This window comes from Triticum aestivum, chromosome 2A (genome assembly GCF_018294505.1).
Source record: "Triticum aestivum cultivar Chinese Spring chromosome 2A, IWGSC CS RefSeq v2.1, whole genome shotgun sequence".
Classification (NCBI taxonomy): Eukaryota; Viridiplantae; Streptophyta; class Magnoliopsida; order Poales; family Poaceae; genus Triticum; species Triticum aestivum.
Genome location: NC_057797.1, coordinates 11,387,957 through 11,405,329, shown reverse-complemented (window position 1 = coordinate 11,405,329; position 17,373 = coordinate 11,387,957).

The following is a 17,373-nucleotide window of genomic DNA, read 5'->3' as shown; positions in this document are numbered from 1 at the left end:
CCATCTCAGCGGAGGAGCAGCGTGGCTTCCACGGAGCTCGTTCATCAGCCTGACTTCACGGCTCCTAGCTACCCCGTGGATGCTATCACGGAGGCTCAACATTGCCAGCTTATGACGAAATGGCAGAACCTCACCTTGAAGGCGGCTGTCAGCTCTGTTGCACCTCTCAACCCGACGGAACTTTTTACTGTCATCCGATTCCACATGGCTATCCTGTTGTGTCGGTGGATGAAGTAATGGAGGGATTTGAGGAGCTCGAGCTTGACCATCCTACAGGTGAAGGGGAGACTCAGCAGAGTTATGCTCTGAGGAATACATGTCTATGGCGGAAGGAGTACATCAAGCTTCTGAACTGGACGCCTCCGCCTCCTCCTCCTACTCTGGCGAGTCAGGGCACTCCGCTTCCTCCGACGACGATGACTATGACGATGAGTGATTAAGGCACTCCGCCTCCTTCTACGCCTCCTCCGCCGCGTCAGGCCGGAAATTGGCCTCCTCCTTCGCCTCCTCCATCACGTCCGAGCAGCCCGCCTCCTCCTCTGCCTCGCCGGCAACGGCGGAAGACAGATGCCGCCGCTCCGGATCCTCTGGCGCGTCAGAGCACTCCGCCTCCATCTTCGCCTCATAAGAAACGACGGAAGAGAGATGCCGCCGCACCGACGGCTAGCAATACAGCAAGAGGCGGGAGGCAATTTAGATACGGTCCATCTCTCAAGCGTCTGGAAAAGTTACCATACGAGAGGACCGAGGAGGAAAACGTGGAGATATGTGAAGCCCAAGTGAGGGAATTTTTTGCAAAGAAACCTCCACCTCCAAAGGAGATGATAGATCCGGTGAAAGCTCAACGCACTATCGATGCCCTAAAGCGACCAACACTGCCTCCGCTGGATTCCAACTATCAACACTGTATTAAAAAGACATATGAAGATGCACGGCGGTCAGGAAGTACTTCAAGTGATGCAAGGTTAGCGCAATGAAGAAGTGGGGAAAAAATACCCAGCTCGGCGAATAGGTGAACCAATCGTGCCCCCCTCAAGGTGTCTAGCGATATCATCGCTAATCTATCGGGGATGGTGTCCGGTACCAATCCTGGTGTTTACCAGGGCGATGATGTACAGTTTGAAACAATGGAGGTGGACGAATTCAGATACAAGTACGGGAAGTGTTGGAGATATTACTACTAGGCGTAAACCGGCCTACCTGGGCCGGGTTAACTTCATCAGTAGTTCAAAAGTGTTAAGGCCTAAAGAGGTAGATAAGGGCCCAAAGCCTGTAGTCAGTTTAGAACCTGTAGCCGTAAACCAGCCTGGTATGTAAACTTGTATTGTAAGTTAGGAATAAGGAGAGACCAACCCGGATACGAGTATGAACCGGTGATTGGGACTTTGTAAACCGACGGGCGTCACCCGTGTATATAAGGGGATGACCCGGCGGCGGTTCAAGACAGACAACAACAACTCGAGACTTAGGCGAAGCTTGTTTGCTCCCTAGTCATCGAAACCCCATCAATTCCATCACGACTAGACGTAGGCTTTTACCTTCATCGAAGGGGCCGAACTAGTATAAACTCTCTGCGTCCCTGTGTCCGCTTTAACCCCTTCAAGCTAACCCGTCGTGATGGCTCCACGACTAAGTCCTTTCACTAGGACATCTGTCGTGACAAAACCACGACAGTTCGCGCCCACCGTGGGGCTATCGCACGATGGTTTCAAGTTCTTGGAGGGCCGCTTTGAAGGACTCGAGGCCTACGCTGTGGGCCGGATGACTAAAAGTCGTCGCGGCAAGCTCTACATCGATGATGCAGGCTGGGGCCCCGAGGCCGGCTCGATTGAGTACGGGTACCGGGTCCCCTTTGGTGGCATACACATTTTCATCAGAAAGATCGGTGAACCGGGCCTTGAGCTGGACACCTGCACCGACCTCGTCGAGACAGCTCAGTGTGCGCGATCTGCCCAGGTTAAACCGGCCGTGAAGCGTGCCTTTGTGGGAGTCATCCACAGAGGAAGTTATGAGGAGGGATCAGAATCTGGTGGCGAGACCGTCGTCTACTCCGGCGATGAATCGTCAACCGGAGAAACTGAATCTCTGTATCAGTTACAAGATGGCCGGATTGGGGGCTGTTCTGATGGCGATAGTATTCCGGACCCCTCTGATCTGCCCAACCGGGTTGGAATATTTATGGCCGGTACACAAGCAGCGCTTCATTCTTCGACCGCTGCGGCAATGATCTCCGGTTTAGTGGCAGCGACGGCTGCCGGGGCAGGAGGCCCTGTGCGCCCGTCGGCTCAAGTTTTGTCAGATCTGTTCGATACGTTGGCTGCGCTCATGGCAGAGGCCAACCCGGCGGATCAGGACGCTCACAACTCGGAGATTGCAAAAGTAAGGGAACAAATCACTCAGGCTAAAGCGGATCTGGCAGCTGAAGACGCCAGGATGACCGCAGAGCGGGCCGCTTTAGATGCGCAGGCCTATAGGCTCATGTTGGATCAGAACGCATCACATGAAGTCATGAAGAGGAAATACAGATCCCGTTTGCCTTCAGTTTTCGAAGCCAGAGACCTCCTCAACACCCCCGGGGCGGGAACCAGTAATCCGCTAGTGGTAAACCGGGCGGAAGCACCTGGGACGGGCGCGCCGGTCCAGCCCCGTCTAATAGATTTACCTCGTCATAATACTGGTGTGCCTCAAGCTGTGCAAACACCTCCGGGTCACTACTCTAACCCGATGGACAACCTTGTTGCAGCTGCGGCATGGCTGGAGGCCATTCCAATTGAAGGTGATTCGCCACAGGCGATATAGACGCGCCGGGTCAAGGAGCTCCTTAGGACAGCTTTGGTCCAACAGGAAGCATATTCGTACAGCCGCGACCGGATCCACTCCACCCCTCGCCCAAGTCGGAGCTATAGCAGGCACATGGATGAACCGGCCGTATCAAGTAATGCACGACGTGGAGCGCCCCGTGGCAACAATCCGGCAGGTGGTGTCGATAATACTCAGGAGGTGGTGGACCGGGCCCAAGCGCACAGGGAGGCCGAGTTAGCAGCACAGTATCAGGCTCGTCAGCTCACGTCGGTTCGTCCGACCATCTCGGTCGAGCCTGGAGTTACCTCTAGCTCTTTGGGGGTGCCTTGCCTCGTACCCGCTTTACGCAATGTGTGCCTGCCCAAGGATTTCAAGGGTCCGCGCAAGGTGCCGAACTATACGGCGGATCAACCTCCAGAGACGTGGGTGGAGAGCTACGAGATGGCCATGGAGATTCTTGATGTGGATGACATGGCGTGTGCAAAGTATTTCACTATGATGCTGGAAGGAACGGCCCGTACTTGGTTAAAAAGCTTACCGGCCAATTCTATCAACTCATGGGCCCAATTACGAGCCCGGTTTATCAATAATTTCAAAGACACATGCAAGTAGCCTATGTCAATAGTAGATCTAGCTGCTTGTGTCCAGGAGGAAGGAGAATCAACGACTCATTGGGTGCGCTGGGTATCCCAAGTTCTGCATTCGTCGGACCGCATCAACGCTGACACAGCAGTTATAACTTTAGAAGGCAACTGCCGGTTTGGGCCCCTGAAGTTGAAGTTGGGTCGGATGAAGCGCCATTGCACTGATATGGGGACCCTCATGGCCGCTTTGGTAAAGTATGCTGATTCTGATAGTACCAAGGATCCCGAGTCTGACGATGACAAGACAGGGAAGGGAAAGAAGAAAAGCAACTCCAAGGGCCAGCAACATCACTCAGCAGGTAATGGTGGCGGAGGAAAGCGTAAAGTGGATGGCAACATGGACTTCGTGGCTAATACCAACGCGCAGGACAAGGGCCAGTGGCGCAAGGGTAAACAGCCGAATCGGAGTGGAGCACCTAATCCCAATCCGGACCGCCTGAACTATCTATTGAATCAACCCTGTCCGAAGCATGGGACGAAGGAGGCGCCAGCAAACCACCTTTGGAAGGATTGCTACATTATGCAGGAGTTGAAGAGTTCTAATGCTTTCCGGTATGACCACGGCTCTGGCGGCGGTTCCGGATCCGGGCCGGGTTACGGTGGAGGAAATTCCGGTTCAGGATTCAATGGTAATCCGGGCGGACATAGCAATCAAAACAATCAGAATAACCAAGGTGGTTACAACCAGCAGCAGCAACAATCAGGTTATCAGAGCAACCCAAAGCAGTTGAATAGTGGGCAGTACCACGTTTTCACCACCAGCTTGGATAAGCGAGACCGGAAGATTCAGAAGCGGGCAGTCAACGCTGTTGAACCGGCCGTGCCCCATTACCTACGTTGGTCGGAACAACCAATCATATGGAGCAGAGAGGATCACCCTCCCCGGGTTGATAATCCAGGATAGCTGGCTCTGGTGGTGGCACCTCACGTGGGAGGTTACAAGTTCACAAAGGTGCTTATGGATGGAGGGAGCAGCATTAATATCCTCTACTATGAGACCTTCCGTCGTATGGGACTAACAGATAAAAATCTCAAGCCATCCAATACGGTGTTCCATGGTGTGGTACCTGGCAAGTCAGCATATCCCGTTGGCAAGATCGCTTTGGAGGTAGCCTTTGGAGACGATCATGATTCCAGATCAGAGACGTTGACGTTTGAAGTGGTCAAAATCCAAAGTCCGTATTATGCCCTGTTTGGGCGGCCGGCTTATGCCCAGTTTATGGCACGACCCTCTTATGTATACTTGCAGCTCAAGATGCCGGGTTACAAAGGGACAATAACGGTTCACGGAAGCCGCAAGATCACTTTGGAGTGCGAGGAAGGAGATGCTGCTTATGCAGAATCGGTTTGCGCCACCGAGGAGCTGAAATTTTATAAGGACAATGTTGATCCGGCAGATATGACTCCGTTGAAGAATCCAACCACGAAGCATGATCCGGCCCTAAAGTTCAAATCGGCAGCTAAGACTAAGCTTGTTGACTTCGTGCCAGGCGATTCGTCCAAGCAGTTCAGCATCAGTGCCAATCTGGATCCGAAATAGGAAAGCGCGCTCATCGAGTTCATCCGTAAGAATCGGGACATTTTTGCATGGAAGCCTTCTGACATGCCAGGTGTACCGAGGCAACTCGATGAGCACACCTTAATGTGGATCCTAAATACAAACTGGTGAAACAGTTCCTCCGCCGGTTTAATGAAGAAAGACGCAAAGGTATTGGTGAAGAAGTAGCCAGGCTCTTGGCAGCTGGCTTTATTGTTGAAGTTTTCCATCCTGAGTGGCTGGCTAATCCGGTGCTGGTCCTTAAGAAAAATGGCACCTGGCGTATGTGTGTGGATTACACAGACCTTAATAAGGCTTGTCCAGCAGATCCTTTTGCCCTCCCTCGTATTGATCAACTCATTGATGCTTGCGAGCGTTTGAGTTTTTTGAATGCATATTCTGGCTATCATCAGATCAAAATGGCGGTTAAGGACCAAGAGAAGATGGCGTATATCACTCCCTTTGGAGCCTTCTGCTATGTCTCTATGCCTTTTGGGCTCAAGAGTGCCCAGGCAACCTATCAACGGTGTGTGCAAAATTGCCTTCACAAGCAGATTGGACGTAATGTACATGCTTACGTGGATGATATCGTGGTTAAATCACGGAAGAAGGAAACTCTGGTTGATGACTTAAAGGAAACCTTTGATAACCTGAGGACGTACAAGATGATGCTCAATCCGGCCAAATGTGTTTTTGGTGTACCGGCAGGCAAATTATTGGGTTTTCTGGTGTCTGATAGGGGAATTGAGGCTAATCCGGAAAAGATCACAGCCATCACCTCCCTGGCTAAACCGAAGTGTATCAATGATGTTCAACGTGTGGCCGGCCGGATTGCCGCATTGAGCCGGTTTCTCAGCCGCCTTGGTGACAAGGCGATCCCTTTGTATCAGATGTTGAAGAAGACAGATCAGTTCGTCTGGAGTCCCGTGGCTGATAAGGCATTTGAGGACTTAAAGCGGCAATTGGCTAATCCGCCTGTGCTCGCCGCTCCCATTGACAAGGAGCCGCTTCTATTATATGTTGCTGCTAATGCCAGGGCGGTCAGTGTGACCATTGTGGTGGAGCGGAAGGAGGCAGGAAAGGAGCATCCGGTTCAACGTCCGGTTTACTATATCAGCGAGGTACTTATTGAATCCAAGCAAAGGTATCCGCATTGGCAGAAGCTGGTATATGGAGTTTTTATGGAAAGCCAGAAGCTGAAGCAGTATTTCCAAGGGCACCCCATCGCCGTGGTCAGTTCTACTCCCTTGGGCGATATCATACAGAACCGGGAAGCGACTGGCCGGATTGCCAAGTGGGCTATAGAGCTTGGGCCGCACAGTTTGAAGTACGTGCCTCGAACGGCGGTGAAGTCTCAAGCACTTGTTGATTTCATTAATGATTTGACGGAGTTGCAAGCACCTGAAGAGAAGCCGGATCATACATATTGGACCATCCATTTTGATGGATCCAGGCAACTGGAGGGCTCGGGGGCTAGAGTCGTATTAACTTCCCCACGAGGTGACAAGTTCTGTTACGTTCTCCGCTTAATGTTCCCTTGTACTAACAATGCAGCTGAGTATGAAGCCTTGCTCCATGGTCTCCGGATGGCTAAGGAGATGAATCTAAGCCGGGTTAAGTGCTTCGGTGACTCAGGCCTAGTGGCTCAACAGGTGTCTGGTACTTGGGATTCCAAGGACCCACTCATGGCTGCATATCGTCGTGAGGTGGATATTGTTGCAGGTCATTTCAAGGGCTATCAGGTGGACCACGTGGACCGTCGGAAGAATGAAGCGGTGAACGCTTTAAGCCGGTTGGGCTCTCAACGTAAACCGGTCCCGCCCAATGTTTTTCTGGACGTGCTGCACAACCCGTCGGTCAAGCTCCCTGGTGAAGTGGATTTGGCTATTCCTGATCCGGAGGCCCAATTGGTGGCAGCTCTTCACGTCACTCCGGATTGGACGCTTCCTTATCTTGCGTACATGAACCGGGGCGAGTTACCGGAAGATGAGACGTTGGCCCGGCAGATAATCCGACGATCCAAGTCTATGACTATTGTTAATGGCGAATTGCATCATTGCAGCGTATCAGGGGCATTTCAACGCTGTGTGTCCCCTGAGGAAGGCTATGAAATCTTGCGTGAGATCCACGAAGGAGATTGTGGTCACAACGCCGGTTCAAAATCCTTGGTGGCTAAAGCGTTCTGCCACGGTTTCTATTGGTTGACTGCTCATGCTGATGCGGAAGATCTGGTCAGACGATGTGATGGTTGCCAAAAGTTTTCCAGACGTGCTCATGTACCGGCCCAAGAATTGAGGATGATTCCAATTACTTGGCTGTTTGCAACTTGGGGGCTGGATATGGTTGGACCTTTTAAAATGTCCAAGGATAAGAAGACCCACCTCTTGGTGGCGGTTGACAAGTTTACAAAGTGGGTGGAGGCAGAGCCTGTTAGCAAGTGTGATGTGGCCACGGCAGTTCAGTTCATCAAAAAAGTGATTTTCCGGTTTGGCTTTCCACACAGCATCATCACAGATAATGGTACAAATTTGTCCAAGGCGGCTATGAAGGAGTTCTGCGAACGTGAACACATTCGGCTTGACGTTTCGTCAGTAGCCCACCCACAGTCTAATGGTCAAGTAGAAACGGCTAATCAAGAGATTTTGAGAGGCATCAAACCCCGACTTATGGTTCCTTTGCAAAGAACACCGGGTTGTTGGGTGGAAGAATTACCATCTGTGTTATGGAGCATCAACACTACACCCAATAGATCAACTGGATACACGCCGTTCTTCATGGTTTATGGAGCGGAGGCGGTTCTCCCCAGTGATATTCGTCATGACTCACCTCGTGTGGCAGCTTATGTTGAAGCGGACAACGAGACGGCACGACAGGGTGCTTTGGACCTGTTGGATGAGGAGCGTGATATAGCAGCTGCCCGCTCGGCGATTTACCAACAGGATCGTCGTCGTTATCACAGTCGCCGAGTGAGAACCAGAACTTTTCAAGAAGGAGACTTGGTGCTTCGGCTCATCCAGGATCAAACCGATATGCATAAGTTATCCCCACCTTGGGAGGGACCTTTCGTGGTCAGCAAGAATCTGCACAACGGGTCATACTATCTGATCGATATTCGAGAGCATAAAGACTCACGTACATCAGAGGAGGAGACCAACAGGCCGTGGAACATAGCTCATGTTCGGCCTTACTATACCTGAGCCATCGGCTCTACTTATGTACATATTATGACAATGTATATATTATGCTTAATATAATAAACCGGAGCCTCAGCTAAAGCGGGGTATCTGTTCTTTTACATCATGCGTGGTTACACGGAGTTGTTCTGTCTTAAAGCGGCCTCCGGTTTACCCCTTGAAAATTTTATAAACATCACTTGGGGGCTTGGTCGTGTCCGAACCAATGCAACACCTTTTGATAGGCGCAAGCCACCAAGATAAATTGGGGACATGGTCAGGTCTGAACCAGTCACGCTTTTTGATCGGCCTAAAGGCCACAAAGTCACTTGGGGCTTGGTCGAACCCGAACCATTGCCACACCTCTTGACCGGCATAAATGCCACGGTTTCATTTGGGGACCTAGCTGACTTGAACCGTAGCTACACCTATCAGGGAGCTTGGCCATGTCCGACCACGGTAACACCATCTGATCGGCTCAATAAAGCCTCTTTTTGCAAACGGTTTTATCATTGCCTTTGCTTCCATATTTTTTCATAACTGTTATTCGATTTTTGTTGCGTTTTTAAACCGAGAACACTTTTAAACCGGTTCAAACTGTCAATTGACGGAACTCGGTCCATTTTTAATCCAGAGATAATTTGCCCGGTTTGACTTTTTCTGTTAACATCCCATTATGGAGTAGCAGGGGGCTTATCATGACCCGGCACGGTTTACATGGTAAACCGGCATTATAAACACAGGAGTTGTTTTCTCCTTTGACGGTAATGGTTTATAAAACCTCTGCTTCAAGATTGGCTAAGCCAACTTCATGCCCAGCGATGGCAGTTTAAGATTTTGTGATTGCAGGAAATATAGATTAAGGGTTTCGATCATTCAAACAAAAGTATCAGTACCTATGCATGAAGGCATTTTAGAAGTAATGGTATTGGCTATCCTATTACAAGGCAACATGGTGCCCAAATAAGATCATTGTTTTCTTGGCGGAATATAACAAAACAGCCATTTAAAACCGGATTCCGGTTCATGCTTGGTCACCGCCCTGATCTGACGGTTGTGGGTCATCCTGTGCTGCTTCAGCTTCTTCGTCCCTACCCAGTGGCTGGAAGTCAATAGTGGTCCAGTCGATTCCCCTTAAGGCTTGAAAGACAGCTTTGTCATGGATCAGTGAAGACGGTTCAATATCAGGAGCGTAAGTATGCTTACGGGTTGGAGGAATCAGATTCTCCGCTTCGGGAATTGGTGCAGCCACTCGTTTGTTCTGATCGTTATATTGAGCTTGATAATGGGACAAGTCTGCCTCTTCCGCCAATTGGCAAGCCAGAGGGCGCACCGCCCGGTTTATCGCTCTCAGATCATCTTCGTTGAACTCTGAACCGTCTTCCTTCAAACTGGGATAGCACTGAGCTGCCTCAACAGGATCGAAATCCGGCACCCATGCTTTTGCCCGGATTAAGGCATTAATGGCTCCGGTTCGAGCAGCAGATTTCTTCAGCTCTTCAACCCGGGCAGGAAGCATTAACAACCTCTTCAGAGTATCTTGAATTAAAGTGGGTGCCGGATTGTTGTGTGATGCAGTGGTGATGATCCGCTGCGCTCCAGTATACAGCTATTCGATTAATGTGTAGGCAGCTTTCAATTTCATCCGAACATCTGACCCCAAGTGACCAATGCGTGTGCCTGCAGCATTACAAAAAAGATCACAAACCGGACCTATCACAAGAAGGCCAAGTTATCATAGAAACCAAAGGAAGCTTACCAAAGATGGCAGCAGTCATGGCATGCACTTGCCGCTTTATGTTGGTCAGCTCATCTACCACCGGTTTAAGGGCAGCTTCAGCGTTTTCAACTTTTTTCGTTAAAGCGGCCTTCTCGGTGGCCCAATCCGCCCGCTCCTTTTTGAAGCCCTCCTTAAGTTGTTCCATGACGCCTAAAGCGCTGGTCAATTCTTCTTTTGCCTTTGAGGTTTCAGCTTGTTGGGATTTCAAATTCTCCTGAAGATCGGTGAGTTGGTTTTCTTTGGTCCTCAGCTCAGCCTGCATAAGGACAGTCATATGATTTAACAAACGATACAAGAATTGAAGTACCAACCACATAACAAGTTATGCACTTGGCACTTGGGGGCTAATGCATATTTGATCTTCATCTTTCAGTAAATAGCAAAGTCCCAAGCTCAATACAAGTATTCAACTTGGCACTTGGGGGCTAATGGCAATTTTCTCGAATATGTTCTGATGATGCAATGTTAATTAAAGTCCCGGTTTAACTATACTAACTTGAACCGGCCCTCGGGGGCTACATCAGTGAATTCTAAAGCATTGCGTTTTATGTCAAGTCCCGGTTTAACTATACTAAGTTGAACCGGCCCTTGGATGCTACATCAGTGAATTCTGAAAGTATTGAGTTCTATATCAAGTCCTGGTTTTGAAAGAAGATTACAAACCGGCCCTTAGGGGCTAGGAGAGTGAACAAAATATCCAAGCAGAAAAAAGAACATGGTGGTTACCTCAAATTTTTCCTTCATCATATTCACCAGGCCAGCTTCATAATCACGGCTGGTATACAGCCGGTTCAAGTAGCCGGAATGAAGATCTTGGGGGTTCAGAGCAGCGTAAGTTGCCAGGTCAACATTCCACTTCCCTTTGCTCATAGTGGCAAATTCTTCTTTGGCAGAATGTTTGGATAAGGCGACTGGGTTACCCGGTTTGCTACGGCCAATACCAGTAATTACAACGTCATCATCCTTGGCATCACCGGTTTGACCAGGGACAGTCAGTTTGTCAGCAGGCCAGATTGGACTGGTGGATTTTTCAATCTGGATTGGGCTTCCGGGCTAGTCAGCAGGACGGGAGGTGTCAACAGGCCTTTCTTCAGCAATGAAATTCTCATCTCGCAGTGGCGGGTCGTTGGGTACGCCTTCGCGGATAGCTGCTTCAAGATCTGGGGCATTGTCCGGTTCAGGGGCAGCTTCTTCTTCGGCCGCTTTATCCAGGCGAGCCTTCTTGCTCGGCCTAGGTTTGGCCCTGAAAAGATGAAATAACAGTCAAATATAGCATATGTTATGCAATGATGAACCAGAAATGATATGTTAAGTCTAGCTTACCCAAGAACCGTTTTCAGCGGTGGCAGCTGAGTGACCGATGACTCACTAGAAGATGAATGAGAAGTAACCTGATAATCGGAATCAGACGGATTAAGAGGTTGACGGATAAAGCCCACTTTAGGACGGAAACTAACAAGCAGGTTAGAGACCTCTGAGCGGCGTTTCCGAACCGGACTGTTCGATAAACCGGCGGAGGTAACTACCTGGCCGCTATGCCGGGTTATGCGGCGAGCCTCGTGTTGCTGAGTCTTCATAAGAAATTTGGGATCCAAGTAAGAAAGAGGATGAGAAAAATTAACTTTCCGGTTTGCCTGGCGAAGTTTTGGCAAAGGCAAAGGATCTGAATCGGAAGAGAGAACAGTTACCTCTACAACATCAGCATTGCTGGCTTCAGCATCATCCTGACAAATATCATCATCAATAAGGCGTGTGAAAAGTAAGCCTAGTGAATCAAGCTCTACCTCAAGGTCCAAATTACCCACATCATCATCATCAGCCACCGGATCGGAAGATGCAGTGGTTTTCTTCCTGTGGGCAGTTTTCTTCACGACCTTGGTCTTTGGTCGGGTTGGTTTCTTTGGTTTTTCTTGTGGAAGCTTTTTACTCCAAAACGGATCATTACCCTGTTTCAACGATATTGGAGTTTACCAATGGATAAATACAGCAATTACAAGTTTAGTAAAAGTAAAATCAAAGTCTTACAGCGGGCGGTTTGTTGATGGCACAGAAGGGAAGCAGGCCAGTTCGGGCACAGGCATATTCCGGTTCATTCAACATTTTCTTCACAGCTTCTGTGACTTCTTCGCCAGTCAGTTGGATGTTAGAATGCCTTAGTGGATCATCGACCCGGCCAGTATATTCGCACATCAAACCGAGGCGCAGACTAAGAGGCAGTATGCTCCATGATATACAACAGCGGGCGAGATCAACTCCTGTTAAACCGTTGGCCATGAAGGCTCTGAGCTTGGACAGTTGAGGAGCATATTTACTTCTCTCTTTGGCAGATAGCCTTTGCGGGAAGGGGTGTGTATTACTAAGTTGTTCCGGACGAAAGCCAGGCAGAGGATTTTGGCCAGCAGGGGAAGTGTCTTTGCAATAGAACCATGAGTGATTCCATTCCTGGGGATGACTGTGCAGTTTCGCATGAGGATAAGTGACCTCTTTCCTTTTCTGAATCGCCACGCCACCCAGCTCCATATTGCAACCATCAGTAAATTCTGTGCGGCGGTTTAAGTGAAAGCAGTCTCGGAACAGCTCAACAGTGGGTTCCTCTTGAAAGAACACCTCACAGAGCACTTGGAAGTGGCATATATTGGTAACAGAATTGGGACCGGTATCTTGTGGACGCAGTTGAAAGTTGGCTAAGACATCCCGATAAAATTTTGAACCGGGCGGATTAAAACCCTGGGCCAAGTGATCCGCAAAAACAACAACCTCTCCTTCTTGAGGTGTGGGAGGACACTCTTTGCCTGGGACTCTCCAGTGGATGGTGTTTTTACTGCTTAAAGCGCCGATCAGAACTAAATTGTTCAGCTGTGTTTCCGTGACACGAGAAGGAACCCAGTTGCACTCATATATTTGCTTGGCCATGATGAAATCTACAAGACAAGTGGTTCCGGTTCAAGAGTGCGTTTATTTAAGTATACTGGTATGTACAATGTTAAACCGGAGGCAGTTCTATCTAAACCGGAGTTATGCAAGGTGGCAACATCTGGCGGTTCAACAAGGGGACTAATGGTATATACTGGTTCATTACATTTTCTATGCCAAGTTAAACCGCCGGATCTAAGCATTGAAAGCAGTTGAGGTTGTATAAGTGTACATAAGCAGATTTCACAAAATCTCTCTACGACGATGGATCTAAAGCCAGTTCGGAAAAGAGGAAAAATATTTAAAAGCTTAAAGCAGAGCAGGATTGATTCAATGAGCAGGAAAATTTGTGAGATCTATGGACTTGAGCATGAATCTACAGACGGATGCTAAAAGGCCACTGTTAATCACAGTAGGGTTTCACGGATCTATCCAGAGGTCTGGGCATGAGTATGAACAGTGAGCAGAGCACTGCAAGAACGTGAAACCCTAGAACAGATCTAGGTCGAGAAAAGCAGAGGACCTACCGGAGCTGAGGGAGACGCGGAAGATCGCCGCGGTTTTCTGGTGCGTTCAGGTTGATGCAGCGGCCCAAGATGGTGCAGAGGTCAGCGACGGCGGCGGAGCTCCGAGGCTGGCGACGCGAGGAAGACGAAGAGAAAGGGGGCGAAGGGAGGAAAAGAAATGACCCTTCGGTCCTATTTATGAGGCAAAAGACATGTGTCAGGCGCGCGAATCCAGGAGCCGCAAATTTCGGAAGCGGAGCTGTCGCCTTGGTTATTGCGGATCTATTAACAAAGAAGGTATCATGAATGTTATCTTCATGATGACGTCATGTCGGTTTACAGCAACCAGAGAAGGTGACGTCACGGTGGTTCAACAAATACAAGAAGACGTTGAAGACAGAGATTTTTCCTAAGGATTGACATGAACCCGTTCAAATCAATCTGGGGCCTAATGTTGGAGATATTACTACTGGGTGTAAACCGGCCTACCTGAGCCGGGTTAACTTCATCAGTAGTTCAAAAGTGTTAAGGTCTAAAGAGGCAGATAAGGGCCCAATGCCTGTAGTCGGTTTAGAACCTGTAGCCGTAAACCGGCCTGTTATGTAAACTTGTATTGTAAGTTAGGAATAAGGAGAGACCAACCCGGATACGAGTATGAACCGGTGATTGGGACTCTGTAAACCGACGGGCGTCGCCCGTGTATATAAGGGGACGACCCGGCGGCGGTTCAAGACAGACAACAACAACTCGAGACTTAGGCGAAGCTTGTTTGCTCCCTAGTCATCGAAACCCCATCAATTCCATCACAACTAGACGTAGGCTTTTACCTTCATCGAAGGGGCCGAACTAGTATAAACTCTCTGCGTCCCTGTGTCCGCTTTAACCCCTTCAAGCTAACCCGTCGCGATGGCTCCACGACTAAGTCCTTTCACTAGGACATCTGCCGTGACAAAACCATGACAGGAAGCCTCTCGTCAAAGATCGAAGTCCTCCTCTAACAACGATGATGCGAAGATTCCGTCAATGGTACATGAAAACCTGCAGCGAGTCTGGGAAGGATGTTTTGACGATGAGAATTAAAGAGGAGCACGACCTCGTTGGAACTGGTCTGTTATCTGTTGAATTTGACGAGTTGCTCCAGTTATACAATCAAAAGGCCCTCGACAAAACACTCGTGACTCGCTACTGTCTGTAAGTACTACTTCTATAATTAAGTCCATGTATATAGCTCAGCTCTTTCATTGCATGTGTATATATAATTATCTCACTATATTATGCAGATTGAAGACCGTCGAATATAGAAAAGCACAAATCTATGACATTGGGTTCATTAACTCAAATATCATACATGAATGGACAGTTAAACACAATGTCATAGAAACTGAGGACAACTCGCTACAATCATTGCTCAAAAATAAAAACAAAGATAAAATACTCTTTCCTTACAACTTCAAGTGAGTGTTACTGTCTTGTGCATATTCGGTTTCCCTTATTACTTGAGGTTATACTAATGTAATTGATGAGTTATGCATGCGTGCGCAGCTTCCACTGTATTCTCCTAAAGATTAAGCCTGAGCGGGGAGTAGTAAATGTCTTAGACTCGAGACGAAAAGATCCCCAGGACTATGCGGACATGACTCAAATGCTCCAGAAGTAAGTTCAATCGATCATTATCGCACCATATTGGTAACTTTGTTCATTTCCTGATATCAAGTAATTATTTTCTTTGTCTGGCAGGGTTTGGAAAGAGTTCACCGTAATTACTCCGGGACAGCCGAGCGAGCTGCGATTTGTACACCTAAAAGTAAGTACTACTATCTAGTTCCGCGCATCTCCCATTGATTCTAGCTAGTTTCATCAATAACATTTAGCATGCTTTTGCTTATCAGTTTGATTGACCTCTATTTCTTGTAAAGTGCTTGTGGCAGGAATCCTGAAATGGTTTTTGTGGATACTACGTTTGCGAGTTCATCTACAACGCAACGGTCTTTAATAAGCGGGGCTACTCTAAAAAACAATATGAAGTACGTAAGCAAAAATATTTATTACCATCATTTGTGTTGAGTTTCATTCATATACATGTATTGACCGGCTCTCTTCTTCAATTTAGATCTGGCAGATGCGGGATGAAATCCTACCACAAGATCGCATACGAGCAATTCAAGAGGAATTGGCGGGATTCTTTCTTGACCACGTCATCAATAAATCCGGAGAATACAATGTGGAAGTTGACATTAGATGTTAGGGATTGTAAGAGATCTTATATTGTATATATGTAGCTAGTAGCTTCGGATAGATATACGAAAACTTGTTGTTCGACAAATCTCTTGGAGAAAGAGAGGTGCACTTCTCTTTGTATATGTTCATGACGTTCTTATGTAATTAATGGTTCCTTCATTTGCTTACTAGCTAGTGTGTCGAGTTCTCTCTGTATGTATAGTAGCTAGCGTCGACCAAGCACGGAGATAACAGCGGTCACTTCTCTCTGTTAGCTAGCTAACACAATATAAGAAACACCTAAATTAACCCTCCAAAACCCCCAACCCTCCCCCCTTTAGAAAAAAACAAGAACCCCTGCTCCTGCCGGCTGCTGGCGCGTGGATGTCTTTTGGTCCCGGTTGGTGTTACCAACCGGGACCAAAGGTGCTCCTGCCTGGGCGCCCCGCGGCGGCCACGTGGAGCCCTTTCTGCCCCGGTTCATAAGCGAACCGGGACTAAAGGTTTTGGGCTTTAGTCCCGACCCTTTAGTCCCGATTCCAGAACCGGGACAAATGCCCCGTTTTCTGCTAGTGATAGGGCGTCGTCATCTGGCACATAACCACTGATCTTGTCCTCAATATAAGTGAGCAAGCCAAATTTGAGGGTGTGTCGGCTCGTGTGGAGGCCATACAGCGCTACCCGACCATATGTTATTCCTCTTCTCAAGCCCCTTACATGCCGAAAGACCTCCAGGGAATAGGTTGTACCAAAGGATCTTGTTATGATTCTACTACTCACTGGAAGTATTTAGTTAGTACGAATTGATGTGTTTGTTATTGTAATGCTAAAATATTAGATGAGTGCAAGCGTCCTTGGTGACTGGAGTACTGAAAACATTTCCAACACCATGGTTTATCCCAAGGTTTATTGGTCCTTTGCTGCATACCCCACAGTCTATTCGAAGCATTGGAAAATCTAAGAGAAGAATCTCTTGCGGCATATCCAATAGTTTATTGGTCCTGTGTAGGTTAGATCATGAAACACGGGTATTTGTCAAAGAGAGCAAACGGATAGAGTTTTGAATATTTTTGTGGTTCTTTGCATGTCAGATCATAAAACACTGATATCTGTCAAGAGAACAAGCAAAGAAAATTCGGAATATTTTGTGGTTCAGGATGTCAGGTGGCGTCTCACTTATCACATAGGAGGAGATCCAAGACAGATACAACAAGAGAACTTCATATCTTGTTCTTTTAGTGAAGAATGTGTTATCTTGCTGTTAGGAAAAAGATTTGGATATTGAAGGTGTTCTTTTTGTCCTAAGTTTTTCGCCCCAACTATTTCCCAATCCGTTACAAGTTTGTATTATTACATTTCTTAGCCACTATATTCTAGCCGGACTATATAAAGACAAGCCAAACTAATCCCAGTTTCTCATCCCTGGATATCTACTTGTGGTATCAGCACACCCGAACCGACAATCGGCTGACTGCTGCATATACAACTGTCGAGTTGCACTAAGTATAGATATCGAAGGTGGAAGCTATATCATACAATGAATAAATAACGAGATCGATTACGCTTCGTCCCGTCCGCTCCCGCGAGCGGCGGGGCGAAGCCCTAGGCGCCGCCGGCCCGAGCCCTCCCCTTCCTCTCCTTCCCCTCGCCGCCGCCGGAGGGCGCGGCCGGGCAAAGCCTGGTCCGCGTCGGCGGCGGCGGGGCTCTCTTCCCTCCTGGCTTGGCGGCACGCGGCGCGGGACGCGATGGTCGGCGGGAGCGCCGTGCTCGGCGTGGGGCGCGGCGGCGGCGAGTCGCGCCG